Raw genomic sequence first — 11,833 nt, forward strand, 5'->3', positions numbered from 1 at the left:
TCACATAAGACTTAAAAAGACTTTTAGTATAAGCTGTACATTCGGATTCCTTTCTGAGGGCAATAGACAGCATCTGATTATCTTACTAATGGAGGTAAATGTCTGTCCTGATTAGGAGAAAAATACCACGGCCTTGTATCAATGCATATCATGGTATAATAAGAAAATAGTATAATGCATGGCTTTTATCTGCATTTTCTGTTCTTATTGAAAGAAGGAATGAGACTAGAATAAGTGCTGTAGAAGAACACTAAAAATAAGGTGGTTCGCTCTGGGCTTTGCCCGGACTAGCATAAAAGACGCCTGGATAAGGTGGGAGCCAAGCTGCTAGGAAAGCACCTCATTAAAGGTAGGCTGCCTAGAGAGAGCAGAAGGAACACTGCGGCTTGAGAGCAGTGCAGTAGCAAGTCCAGACTTACAGGAATTCATATACCTGAAGTCCGGAGCAGTCAAACCAGCTTGAGGCCATCTATCACCATAGCAGTTAGTGGCTGCAGGGGCTGTTTGAACCCTAGATTCCTGGAGAGAGTACAATACCAGAGTGACTACAACACAGAGCTTCTGACCCTGAGATCCAGTAAGTAAATGTTCATAAAGCAAGGATCAAGAGGTTTGGTTCTCCCTGGGCACTTAGCTCTGAGGGTGAACAGGCATTCATTAGAGAGATAAGGCTCAAGTTTGAGAGATATGTCTTAAGTATTAGCAAGAGCATATCTGAGACTTCCTAAAGCAAAACAGCAGGCCACCCACCAGAGTGGAGAGGGCTCAGAGAAGGCACAGCTGTGGCTGTCATAGAAGGATTGGACTAAGGAAAAAAATATTATAAATGCTAGTGTCTCCAAGAAAAGCAAAATTTACTTGGTGAGATAGTGTTAAATACTTATTCTTCCTATTCCAAAATATACAATGTAGTTTGTTTTTGACTGATTTGAGTAATATTTTGTTTCTAGTATCTCTAAAGAATAAGTATGCAAATTTTAAAGTTTATGTTTTAAAAACTTAAAAAGAAAGCTTGAGAGCTAGAAAGGAGTGTAGAGATAATATATTCTATCACATACTCACACAATCCATTTCCAAATGAGAAATGTGACACTCAGGGAAGTTCTCTAACTTGCCTAGAGTCATGAGTGGTAATGAAAGAATTAATACTCACACTGCTGATTCCTAACACAAACTTAGTTTAATATAGAATATCGCTAATAAAGAGTAAATTTGCTAAATAAAATTTCTACTTTATCCATTTTTCAGAACATCAACAACAACAACAAATGGTTGGCTACTTGCAGGAACACAAGTTTTTTAAAGAATAAAAGAAAAAATGTTTGTGGATATAACTCATAAGTACTGACACATTCTATATGAGTGCATAGAAATATATACAATGCCACTATATATACATTGCATATATAGGGATATATATATATATATATCCATCCAGATATATATGGATAGCTAGATATATATGGGTATATATAGTTTTATATGTAAACAAATATATGTAGGGATATATGCATACATACACGTATTCCTTGAATAGGTAATTTCAAGTTGTAATTCTTATCAACTGAAGAACAGAATAAGCTGCCTCAAAATGTGCCGTGTTAGCAGGTGGATTGTTTTAAGCTAAAGTCAATCAAGACACAGCAGATTCAAGAAAAAAAGCTTTTTGACCTTCGCCTTAACTGCCTAAAATAATTTTTAAATAAAGGGCCTGGTCCAGCAAGAAACTGTCACCAGAGATAACTATAAAGAGTATGGGCTATGTGTAATAAGCTGGCGGAGCTTAACAGGGCTTGTTCAGAGTCCTCTCTGTGGACTCAGTGTCTCTGTTAGGCATGAAAAACACTTGTTTACCAAACATTTGCTCTTCCCATCTTGCTGTGAATTGTCTTCCTTCGCTTTGAGGACCTAGACCCCTACCCCCTTCTCCTTAGCTCAGGATGACATATAAGCCTCAATTGCCTGAATGTCTGAGAGCTTCTCATGTCTATGGGTGGTTCCTGTATACATGAACTGAAGTTTACTTTTCTCCTGTTAATCTATCTTACATCAATTTAATTATTAAATGAGTCAAAAATACCTACAAGGGTAGAGAAATCATGTTCCTTCCTGGCACAACTTAAAAATGTGAGCATAATACAACAAGCAAATATAGGAAGACTCTGAATGATGGAAAGAAAAAGATGGGCTGACTAAGAACCACGGTATTTGAGGAATGAAAAGACAGTGAGCTCTGTGGCTGTTAGCTTTGCCTTCTATATACCCAGGTTGAGACACGGGGGACTGCAACCTGAAACTATCAAAAGACGTAGACAAAATGACCCGAGAGAAGCCTGGTCTACCTAGCCAAAGAAGAAGGAAAATGATAAGGATAGCCTAATAGAGTAGTAAACTTATTGACAATACCCACTGTACTCCACCTAAATACCAGTGGAAAAACTCCCCCACACCCCCATTCTTGGTGTCAGGGGAGCTGAGCACAGAGCCAAAGTTCCACACATCTCTCCCCTACTGCCGATAGACAGCAACAGATAGTGCTCTGAATATCCCACCAGATTGTTCTTGTTTGGGCTAAGCAAAGAGTTGAACTTTCACCTTACCAGGCAGTAACAATGTGGAATAAAGCAGTGTAAGTTGGTGTTATTCAGGACGTTGCACCCACATCTCCCCCTCTGTCAATGAAGCCCAGTGGAGTTATGAAACTCCATCCTCACTGTTCTCCACCCTGTTGCCAGCAGTGAGGCAGCACAAGACAGTGTGAGGCAATACTAACTGGCATTCTGCTTTTGCTGATAGGGTAGTATTTTTGTGGATCAGCAGGGAGCTGAGTTTCTATCCTTATCCACAAGCAACAAGGTAGTACAATGCCATGATCTGCTTTTTCAGGGATAGTGTCAGTAGAGCCCAGTGGGTATCTGAACCTCTACCTCCACACAGACCTATGTGCTACAACTAAACAGGGTGAATCTCCACTAAAACAGACTAAATTGAATCCAGAATCTCACAACATATCCTAGAAGTCCAAAATACAATCCAAAATCACACATCATTTCAAGAACCAGAACAATTACTACTTGAATCAGTAGGTGCCAACACTGATATAATTCAGCTATTGGAATTATTTGGCAAGGATTTGAAAGCAGTAATCATAAACTTGCTTCATGAGCAATTATGAACTCTATTAATAAGTGAAAAAATAGAAACATCAGCAAAAATGGAATATATTTTAAAATACAAAGGGGAAATATAGAACTTGTAAAAATGTAAATATGAAAAATGAAATAAAATCTCACTGCACCAGCTCAATAGTAGATTGGAAACAACAGAGGATAAAATCATGAACTTGATGATAGACAATAGAAATTACTTAATCTGAACAGTAAAGAAAAAATAGTTAACAGAGCTTCAATGGCCTGTAGATCAATATCAAAAAAAAATCTAGTATTCTTATTATCAGAATCCCAAAATGAGAGGAAAAAAGAGCATGGGGTTGAAAAACTATTCAAAGAAATTATGGCTGAAAATTTCCCAAATTTGGTTAAATGCATAAGCCAGCAGATTCAAGATGCTGAGTAAAACCCAAACAAAATAAACCCAAAGATGTCCGTGTTATGATGTATCATGATCAAACTATTGAAAACTAAAGACAAAGAAAAAATCTTAAATACAGCTAAAGATAAATGATACATTGCCTATACAGGGACATTGGTTTGAATGATAGTAGATTTCTGATCTGAAAGTATGGATTCAGAAGGAAGTGTAATTCATTTTTCAAGTACTGAAAGAAAAGAACCGTCAACCCTGAATTCTATAACCAGCAAAAATATTCTTCAGGAATAAATACACTCTCAGATGAAGGAAAATTAAGAGAATTTGTCATCAGCTCACCAACCTTTAAAGAATGTTTAAACTACCTTTAAAGGAAGTTCTCCAAAGAGAAAGGAAAATAATAATTGTAAACTTTCATCTATATGTCATAGTTGAATCACATAGGTTTATCAATCTAACATATCCCAGTGGTAGTTCTTTCAGTGGGAGTTAATGTGTTTGTTTATGTAAGTATATATGTATTTAGTTTGTTCACATATTAGACATCAGACATATGATTACAAGCCTTTGCCAAGCACTAGCTAGGTACAGAGAACACAGTCCATCTTAGAATTGCCCATGCATGCAGAGAACATAAAATTTCGTAGGAGAAAATGACATTGCACACATAATGAGACAATTTTTTAAACTTACAATTATTTAAAATCCTGTGAAAATGTGTAAGATCGAGGAGGGTGTATGTCAAAGGAGCCTTACCTCCTCTAGTGGACTGGGTAGGGAGGGCTTTCTGAGAAGGTGCGATTTAAGATGATACTCAAAAATGAGGGTGATAACAGGGTTAAAAGTGGTGGGGGCCAAGGAAGTGTGCAGAAAGAACATTCAGAATAAAGGGACAACATGGACCAGGGCCTGATGTGGAAAGGAAGGAGTTTGGGGCATTCTAAGAACTAAAAGAAAACCAGCACAACTGAAATTTTACTGTGTAATGGGGAAATGACACTTTTGAGATAGATGGGACCTGAAAGCCATGTAGACCATTCTGAACTTTATATAGGCCCAACATGAGGTTGCAGCAGTATTTTAAATGCAAGAGCACTATGATCAAAACATTGCTTCCTGTTGGTGTTTCCCAAAGGACCTTCCTTCTTTCAGAAAACACAATTGGATGACAGGGTGATTCTTTGTTCTTAGTGATTCCCATTGATAGCAGTTATCATCAGTTTCCTCTGTTTGTGACAGGGGCAGCTACTGGCAAAAATTATACCTAGTGACTTCTACTTTCTTTATCAATTTATTGCCCATTTTCTGGAGAAAATTTCAATTGATCATTACTTTTTCAGCACCTTATCTACAGAACATCTTCCAGCAAGATTCTAATTTTCTTAAGTTAAATGAAATTAATAAAATTACACTTAGAATAGTGCCTGGCACATAACTTCAAGAAAATGCATTAATTTAAGGTAGTACTTACAGTTTACACAAAACTTTTTCAAAGTCCACCTAAGATGTCCTGGGAAACAAGCATGAGTAACATCACTTGCTGGTTATATTCTAGTGTTTTTATGAGCTCTGTGCCCACAGATACCCTCTATCCTGAGAGAAAGAGCAGGCATTTATTTGCTTTCCTACCTCAAACTGTTATGTATGCTAGTCTTCTCAAGTGTTGCAATGGAAATTCATCTAGTAGTATGTGAATTTATTTGATATGCCTAAAATTTATTTTTATGTACATCCCCTGACCCTACTTCTCCTCCCTTATCAGTAAGACACTCATGAATACCTACGTAAACTGGACCTTGTGAAGACCTCTGAGTACATCACATAGTTCTACATGCCAGAGGGGCAAACTTAACTTAATAGGAACAATCAACAAATTCCATGAACCAATCTGTGAGACAATAAAATGTTTATATTGCTTGTTTATGGATAATGTTTATTTATCCCACAGCTCCTCATAGAGAAAGTAAAGCAGGCAGATCACTCAAAAGTTATCTACTGGCCACAGTTAAGAAGCAGCAGCTAGTTGCTGGCACCTACTTCCTTTATGGATATTCGGCACTTTTGGTATCTTAATCCCATTCTCATTGAACCAGATTCTTTTCCTGCCAGGACCCCATCACTGCTGTACTCACAAACGCACATAGAATCTCTTTCTCTATCTTCTAGCCACTATAGTGGCCTCTATGTTGTTATGTCTGACTTGACAACCAAATTCTGACCTGATGGTTTTATTAGCCTATAACTTAACTTCTGACCTCTAGATTAGATCATGTGGGGTTAACATTAGATCATGTCGGGTTAAACCTACAACTCTCAGAAAGAGAACACCAGGGTCTTCCATTTGAAAATAAGTAAAAAATAATGATGGCACATTACTCTGTCAAAGGTAATTTTTTATTGAATTATGATTTATTTCTTAATAATCAAAGCAGATTGTTTTAAAAAATCCATAGACTTCCCTTAATAGACTTATTTTATAATATAAAAAATATATTAAGGAGACAAACATGATTGCTGAGAAACCTTTCAAAACATATTAGTATAAGAACATAAGGAGAAAGTCACTTTTCAGAAACAATGAGATTAAAAAGTAGAGTAATTTTTATACATGGTGGCTCTATACTACTTTTAAAAAATATTTATTTTTTATTTATTTATTTTTGGCTGCTTTGGGTCTTAGTTGAGGCACACAGGATCTTTTGTTGTGACATGTTGGCTCTTCGTTGCAGTGTGTGGGTTTCTCTCTAGTTGTGGTGTGTGCGGGCTCAGTAGTTGTGGCTTGCGGGCTCTGTAGTTGTAGTGTATGGGCTGCGGAGTTCGTAGGTTCTGTAGTTGCAGCACACGGGCTTAGTTGCCCTGCAGTATGTGGGATCTTAATTCTCCAACGGGGGATCGAACCCATGTCCCCTGCATTGGAAGGCAGATTCTTAACCACTGGACCACCAGGGAAGTCTCTCTATAATAATTTTTAAATTTTCTTAAATTTAAATACACTTTTAATGTAAAAAATAATCACTCAGTATAATAATATTAATAGATTTTTTACTAAGTGCCTACGATGTCAGAAATGTACAGATGTATTATTATTTTTATCTTAACAGCATCTCTAAGAGATAGGTATTACATCCTCATTTTAAGGTGACCAAATTGGGACTCAAGGAGGCTTAAAGTTTTGATGGAAATTGAAATCTGCTTGGAAGCCCTGTTCTGGATTCCAGTTCAACATGATGATATATTAACTGTTGGCATATGTAATATTTTGACCACTTTATACTATAATAAAAAACACTGACACAGAAATTCCAGTGAGAATTAGTCCTGCTCTAGCTGGCAGTCACATACCTGCATATAAATAACAAATGTTGGGTTTTTTTGTTTTGAAAACACACAAAGAATACCACTTTTGAATCTTTAAACAAGCCTGGCTATGAGATTTTTTATTTTGCTTTTAAAAGACTTGTATGCTCTTTGTGATAAACATGCTCAATTATCTTGATTCTTCCTCAGAATTAGACATTTATTTTCACAAAATTCACTGTATGCTTACGAGAGAATATTATAGATTACAACTGTAACTGCCGTTACTCTCCTAACCTACTCATTTTCCAAATTTCGGAAATTAATAGTCATTTATTGCCACATTTTTATTACAAAAAATTCCAAATTAGTGAATTTATCAGTTTTTATAATACAGTCTCTTTAGGGATATTGTCCTCCCAATGTAAGAACTGGGTGTGTATTTAACATGTCACACTATCATATTTACTGTTGCTGCTCAAGACTTCAGTTCAATCCAGCAGGTCTTCGTGAGCAACTCCTATGTGCCAGTGCAGAGCAAGAGCTGCTGAATGAAAAACTAATAACATAATCCCTGCCCTCAATAAAATAATGGCCTAATTCTAGTACATTGTATAGAGTAGCAATTACAGAATTTCATTTTTGAATCCCAATCTAAAATGATCAGTTAAGCTCCTAATAATGAGACTGGCCAAAATTCTAATTTTCTGATTTTATTACACATTAAACAGCAGTCGGTTCCAGTTAGGGCCCTTTGTAAAATGAGATTTAGAGGAAACACTAACTTTGTTCTATACTTACGACTACACTGGGTACTCACTGCCTACAGTCTAATATCTCTTGATTGCAACTTATAATCATTGGTGTCTTCTAGTATTCCACCTTACAATCTTTTTGCTAACTGTCTATAGACTAGTTTCCCTGATTCTACTTTATGAAACACAGGGCTGACTGAATTCAGGGTAGTATCCCCAATTCTTCTGGACTCTTTGAATTATTCTCTGTTATTAGGCACGTTTCCATCTTTACTTATCTTCTGACCAACATCCCAATCACAATATGGTCAAACTAAATATTAATAGCTAACAGTGTTATCTGGCTTTTGAAAATAATTGCATTTCTGGTTTCAAGGAAACCCTCCACTATGCAAAATTGCCGTCTCTCGACGCAAGTGGGAAAAATCCAGCCCCATTAAAAAACAAGGAAGAGAGAGATTTATTTTCTATTGCTAAGTGGGAATTGTAATTATCACACAAAATAAGTGGATGGTAAAGAGTTCAAATTGTGTCAAAATTTTAGAGATGACTTCATTTAGATACGTGGTTTGCACTGATTTGTGGTTTACATTGAGTACAATGTTATCATTCTCAATGTTATGATTATTGCAATAGAAACACATTTTTATTTAAAAATCAGTTTATTAACCCATTAATTGGTATTATGAAACCCAATCTCTCGGGAAAAATAATAGTATAGTATAGTAGAAAGACAAAAGAATTTGAAGTTTAGTTTCTTTCTAAAATGGAGTGATAGTACTTTACAAACTTACAATAAGGACAAAACAAGAAAACTCATATAAAATGCTTTTATAAAATGCAATAAAAGTTTTAACTTAGATAAGTATCTGGTAATTAATTGTAAAAATAAGACATCATATTGACTAAGCATATTGGAATAATTCTTAGGAGAGAACCAACTCAATTATATAAAACAAATGTATAGAAGTCCTGCTTTTAGACTTCTTGTAAAAATATGGTAGCTCCTTGACTCCCTAAGATGTCGAAACAGTATAGGTGAAACTACCCCTGGGCTGAGATAATTGGTTTCACTTTTATACGCCCCAGTTTCTACATTTACATTAGCTATACTAACAGAAAGACATGTTTGTTTATTTTTTTCTAAGTAGGTCTATAATAATGTTTAGAGAATATAATGAATGGAATATATCTGGTATCATGTACATTAATTTCTCATTTTAACCATGTTTTTTAAATGCAATGCAAACATCTATGAAAGTTTAAGAATGTGAGTAGATCACAGAGGAAGAAAAAGCTGAAACAGCTAATATACTTGCCCAATATGGGGGGAGAAAGCTGCTTGTCATTGAAAAGCTAGAAAAGACCTTGCAGTCACTGCATTTGGATGTAATAGCTACCCAATAGAAACACAAAGTGGAACTTGCTCAGCTAGAACAGCAGATAACACAGCTTGAAAGCGACTTTACAGCTGCCAGGAAACTTTGTAGTTAGAAAGATCAGCTACACCCTTGAGATTCTGAGACATGGGGGAAACATATCTGTTTAAAAATTACATGGTTATTGATAAGGAGACGGAACTGGAAACACCGTTTTGTACATTTTTTCTGAATTATTGAGAAATATCTATTTTACCATAAATTTTGTGAATCCATCTTTCTCTCGTATGTCTCTAAATTCAATATATACCTCAAGTGTAGGTAATAGAAATGCCATCTAGCTTCATTTAGATAGATATTAAAACTAAATAAAAAAGCAGTATTTATTAACTTATGCCTGTAGATGACTTGAAGATAAATCTGCCAAAACTGTAAGTGTAAATCCTTCCTATTCACTTTGTATTTCAGAGGCAAAGCAAACAACACATTTTTCCTAGTGGGGAAAATGACACATGTCTGACAGGTGAAATTAACACCATCTATCCAATTCAATTGACTAAGCGCTTATTGTATAGAGAGCTAAATATAGGACTACGGGCTAGAAGCTGGCAACACACAGATAGATAATAGGACAAAGTCCTGATCTATCTGGATAGGACAAAGTCCTGATCTACCTGGAGCTCATTTCTTCATGGGAGTTCATTAAGTGTACCACTGTAATATACAGTCTCCTACTATGTTCACTAAAAAATATATTCACTTTACAAAGTATACAATTTTTATTATTCTTAAGAATAGGTTTCCTTTTTTAAAATTTAGGGTGAAATCAATTATCTGAAATCTAATCAACAAATATGTAGTCTCTACATCCCAGAATTTTCCAATTTCTAAATCTTTAAACATATATACATAAAACATGAATAATGAATTCTATTTCCTAGTACCTTTAAAGCTAATATTATTTTATAACTTTTATAACGTAGTTTTTTTTTTTTTTTTGACTCTGCATATTTGTACAGCCTGCTCAGAATAAGGGCATGAGAGTTCTAGGACTTATAAATTTTCCATAGAAAACAAACAAAACAATATAAGTCTTACGTTTGTAAGAACTTTTGAAGTGCTTCATTATGTTGAATTGTTTAAAGACTATTAGCAATAGTAATACCAAATCATTCTTGGGTTGGACTTACAATTTAACAATTGGTTAGGGAAAAGCCATTTAGAATCAAATGGACCTAAATCCATACCTTTTATTAATAATGACAGAAGTAATGGAACATTGAAATACATATTCATAAGAAGATATCACACGCCATTTACTAAGTTTTGTACACCTGAGAAAATATGTTAATATAGATAATTGTTGTGTTAAAATTATAGCCAAACATGTCTGCAGGTTTTAGCTGTCTAATCTAATTCTACATTCTCAATGAATAATGTTTAACATTTGAACCAAAAACAGTTTGGCACGAATAATTAAAGGCTTAAGTTAAATACATAGACAGTCATTTAAATTTAGATCTGCAATAACATTTACTATTATTCTCCAAGGCTTTGACTGCTTGACAGAAACAAAGTACTCTGGGATTAATTTCAAGAAATGGTGCCAACTCTGCCGCAATTTGCTGTAATTAAGACATGAAAGAACACTAAATATTCAGATTAAAGAAGCATGATGGAGCATGATAGAGTGTCAAGGTGTGGCAGGGAGCCAATAAAAAAAAAAAAAAACAGCCAGGAATACCATATTGATGGATATGAAAACAGCACCGGTAAAGTTTGGTGAATTTTCTTTTAAGGAAGCACATTGGTTTATCATTTTAGCTTTCGATTATTTTTTTATGTCTTTCCTCACTCAAATTTAAAGCTGAGACCTGGTGTGTTAGAAAGATAATAAAATTAAAAAAAGAAAGTGACAAACATTGTGTTCTTCTAAAGCTAATTAGTTCAAGTGTTGTGGAGAAGTCATTAGGAGGGTATCATAATTATCTTTATGGTGGAGGGATTTCCCTGTGTGTCACATTAGTGTAGTTTGCTTTAGAGCTAAATGAAAGAGCCATATAGGTGTTAACTCTAAGAGATTAAATACACTTTTTGTATTCATTAAATTCTTCTTTACAGTTTAAAGAGAAAGTATTCATTTTGATCTAACAAGTCTCCTTTTTAATTCCCTAAGAATCATGGGATATAGTATTCTTTAGTCTTGGAACCTTTATGTATTGATTAACACTTCATTTAGGCTAATGGTGGGTGAATCTTCCAACTGATTTTTTTTTTTAATGAAAGTCCCTTTAAGGTTTTGATCTTAGAAAAGATGTGGATACTTGACCCAGTTGCTAATGAGGAGTTGTATAATCTCCAGTATCCTATAGCTCAAAATAGCAGGATGCAATATAAAAAGTCCATCATAAAAGGCGCTATTGGAATGCTTTTTGTCTTCACAGGCAATACGCAAAAAAAATAGGACTTTCTAAGAAAGTCAGAAGCTGGTCTCCTGCAGGCACAGGAAGCCATCAAAGTCAAAGTGGGTAAGGGGGAGGCGCCTAGACAGTGCGGTCAGGAGACTGAAAGAAAATCCCAAGATCTACAGGGAGGGAAGCGTTGGGAAGAGCAATCTTCCTAGTCGTCAGAGCAGGTCTCCAGCAGCCACGTGGGGACCTGCCGAATCTGCATAGAGCAGGGCATTGTGAGAGAAAGCAGTGTACCCCAAATTGTGAGCTTCACCAGTATGGAAATCTGTTCAGCCTGACAAAAGAGAATTTCATGTTCCAGGTATATGATTAGAGGCTCAAAATAGAAAATGTGGATCTTTTCAGGCTTTGGGGAAGATGCTGCTAAGAGTCAGCATCTTCC

Source organism: Mesoplodon bidens (assembly GCF_964165515.1).
Source record: "Mesoplodon bidens genome assembly, chromosome: 16".
Lineage (NCBI taxonomy): Eukaryota > Metazoa > Chordata > Mammalia > Artiodactyla > Ziphiidae > Mesoplodon > Mesoplodon bidens.